Source organism: Tupaia chinensis, unplaced genomic scaffold (assembly GCF_000334495.1).
Source record: "Tupaia chinensis unplaced genomic scaffold, TupChi_1.0 Scaffold000037_20, whole genome shotgun sequence".
Lineage (NCBI taxonomy): Eukaryota > Metazoa > Chordata > Mammalia > Scandentia > Tupaiidae > Tupaia > Tupaia belangeri.
This window is the reverse complement of record NW_006159479.1, coordinates 1,582,860-1,586,515: the sequence shown is the minus strand read 5'-3', so window position 1 is coordinate 1,586,515 and position 3,656 is coordinate 1,582,860. Positions and strand designations below refer to the sequence as shown.

General features: G+C 39.4%; 1 pseudogene; it reads left to right on the top strand.

Annotated features, from left to right (window-relative positions):
• Positions 1 to 205: 205 nt before the first annotated feature.
• LOC102475437 (ribosome production factor 1 pseudogene) lies at positions 206 to 1,219 on the top strand (annotated as a pseudogene).
• Positions 1,220 to 3,656: the final 2,437 nt, after the last annotated feature.

The following is a 3,656-nucleotide window of genomic DNA, read 5'->3' as shown; positions in this document are numbered from 1 at the left end:
TTGAAAATTAAAAGGTTTGCATGCTATTTGTTATGCAGCAATAGATTATTAATGAACCTTGTCACCATAAACTGCCCTACCTCGGGCTTGAGGAGGAAGAGAGAGTAAAAGGAAAGTCATACCAAAGGAGGTTAGGAGATACTACACTCTTCTGGGATCAAAAACCACAAGGGGGTTTCCTTACAGAAGCAAAAGAGCGGACACCATGGCGAAGGTTGGGGATGACAGTGGCGGCAGCAGGAAGAAAAGCTTGAAAGGAAAGCTGCTACCAAAGAACCTCAGGAAGCAACAACCGCTGGGGATGGGGTGACCGAAGGTGGGGTCCAGCCCCCAAAGGGACTACTTTTCCTCCAGGGTTCAGCATTTCAGAGATTAACAACAAACAGCAATGACAATGTTCACACGGTGGAAACAGTAGCAGTGGAAGGAAAAGTTAGCAGCTAGAAAAAAAAAAAAAAACATTAAAAAAGAAAGAGAGGCTCTTGGTGACAAGGCTCCACCAAAGCCAGTACCCAAGACCATTGACAACCAGCGAGTGCCTGATGAAACCACAGTAGGTCCTAACAGCGAAGAGGTTGCTTATGATGAAGCTACAGATGAACTCGCTTCTTACTTGAAGGGACTTCTCCCAAGATTCTCATCACAGCATCAGACAGACCTCAAGGGAGAACAGTAAGACTCTGTGAACAGCTGTCTACAGTTATACCAAACTCGCACGTTTATTACAGAAGAGGACTGGCTCTGAAAAAATTACTTCTCAGTGCATCTCGAGAGATTTCACAGATCTGATTGTTATTCATGAACATCATAAAACACCAAATGGACTTATTTTGAGTCACTTGCCAAATGGTTTGTCTTCCTAAAGAAATTAAGGGGCAAGGACTCCACAGAGCACAAACCTGAAGTAATACTGAGTAATTTTACAGCACGGCTAGGACATTCAGTTGAACATATGCTTGCATCTCTCTTCTCCCATGATCCTCAATTTATTGGCAGGCAAGTTGCTACATTCCACAATCACTGGGATTATATTTTCTTCAGAGTTCATAGATAGACATTCAAGAGTGAAAAGAAAGTGGGAATTCAGGTACTTAGACCACAGTTTACCTTAAAATTAAGATCTCTTCAGAAAGGAACCTTTGTTTCTAAATATGGGGAATATGAATGGGTCCATAAGCCCCAGGAAATGGATACAAGTAGAATAAAATTCCATTTATAAAGTACTAAGGGAATAATACTGGATTTTGTAGAACAAAAACCTGCCTACCTTGAACTTGGTAAATTATCTGTGACAACACCCTCTTCAAAATGACATTACTAATTTCTTATATTTTTCATATGTGGACACAGAACTTGGTGCCAAGAATTACCACTGTATGTTTATATAGTAAATATCAATACCAATAAAACTCATTTTGGTAAAAACAAACAACAACAAAAAACCACAAGAGGAAGAAAAAGTCTCATCAGAATAGAAGATGCCTCTGTCTTGCTTCCTGAGTGGAACCTGGAAAAGCAGTGAGGGCACACATGCCTTCTTTGCCACTGGGTGCAGAGAAGAACACTAGACCAGATAGGGCAGTCCAAAGAGTCTGGGCACCTGAGCCTGAGAAGCTTTAGTAATGAAGAATACTAGGGAGAGCTGGGGTCTCTCAGAAGGCAATAGACCTGAAGGATCCTTACCATAGTACCAAGAGGGACACAAAATGATCCTACTGAACTTTTATTCGCAAGTGAGATAAGTAAACAGCACTCTTGCATGAGTATTTCTGTCAATGTCTGGGCACCAATGTGGCTAAGGATATAGTAGTAGATGCCCCCTACGTGGATCATGAACAAAGTCTAGATGCTCTCCAATCCTTCCTGAATTCAATGATGGCTTGGGGCACCCAGATAGCTGATACAATTCCACTGAGAAACATGAAAAAAGTCAACAAGTTACCTCTGAGTTGACTTAGAAAATCCGTAAGTGAATGAAAGAACTGTGAAATGACAGATTCAGAATCATCCTTTTAGGCAAAGTAAGGCTTGGTTCAAAATTCCCTTTGAAGACATTTTAGTACTAAGTCTTGTGAGATTTTTGTTTTATGCTACATACTGGTAGGGAAATGAGATGCCCTCCCTTGGAAAGAAAAGTAACAGAAAACTAAATAAAGAATCATTATTGCAGTCACCCAGGTCATATAGAGAAAGCTCAGTTTTTTTTTAATTCAATTCACAGGGTCAATCTGCCATCTTAAACTCTGAGATGACTAGACTGGGAAGATGAGAAGTGCTAAATTGCTATGTTCAGCTTTGTCGTTATTTTATACCCATATTTCGAGATTTTTTTTGGAAGTCATGCAACACTTAAGAAATCAGTCTGAAATTGTCTAAAATTGTCTTTGTTTAAATCCTGACTGATCTACTTCCCAGCTATATGACAATAAAAACTTGATCTAGCCTCCCTCCCACTCCACTTCTCATCATAAGAATTTTAATGCACAAAAGTAGACGCAACTAGTGTCTATTACAAGTATAGGATCTCCATGTACCTATCACCCAATTTTGGTAATAATTAACTCAACCAATCTTGTTTTATGCGTATTATAACCCACTCCCCAATCTCACCCTATATCATTTTGAAGCACATTCCAAATAACATATCATTTTATTCATATTTCCGTGCTTAAAACAAGGGTTATTTTAAAACTAATAAAACTACAGTAACATCATGCTTAATTTTTTTTAGAGAGAGAGATTTTTTTGCTATAGGGTGCGGGCACTCATGAGGGAGATAGAAAACGGGAAATCACCCTCCAAAGAGGATGGCCACATCACAACCCCTTCTCCTCCATTTTCCCCTTAGGATCTTGGACACACACACACACACACACACACACACACTTGGCGTGAGTTTTAAGGTGCTGGGTCTAGGACTTGAACTAAAGTCGATTACGTGGGAGTCAATGATGTAACCACTATGCCATCTGCTGGTCCCTATACTTTATAAATTTTAAATAATCCTTAACATCACCATATTTGAAATGTTTCAATTGATAATCTCAAATTCTCTAATTTTTTTATAGTTTGTGAATTATTTTCCAAATAACGTTAACACATTGTAATTGATCAACATAACTCTTAAGTCTCTTTTATTCTATGCATTCTCCTTTCACCTCTTTTCTATGTAATTATTGGCTGAAGAAAATTGCTCACTTTTCTTGTAGAACTTATTTATTTATTTTTTTGAGAGGTTTTTGCTATACGGTGTGTGCACTTCACCAAACAGACAGAGACAGAGAAATAGAAAGTGAGAAATCACTCCCCAGGGGGGAGGGCCACTCCACAATCCCTTCTCCTGCATTCTCTTCTTGGGATCTTAGGCACGCACGCACATGTGCCTGGCATGAGTTTTAAGCCACCAGGTCTGGGACGCGGAGTCAGCAGGGAGTCAGCAACATAGCCATTACGCTAACTGCTGGTCCATAGACTTCTTATAGTCTGTATTTTGCTGATTGCATCCTGGATGTTCTTTGGGTTTCCATGTTTGGAATCAAGCAGGGTCTTTTTGTTTTTGTCTGTTTGTTTTGGAGATTTCCTTTTTTGGGACAAGAATTGTTTATAAGTTAAATGGTACCAGTTCTTCCAACAGGTAGTCCATAATAGTTGTCATT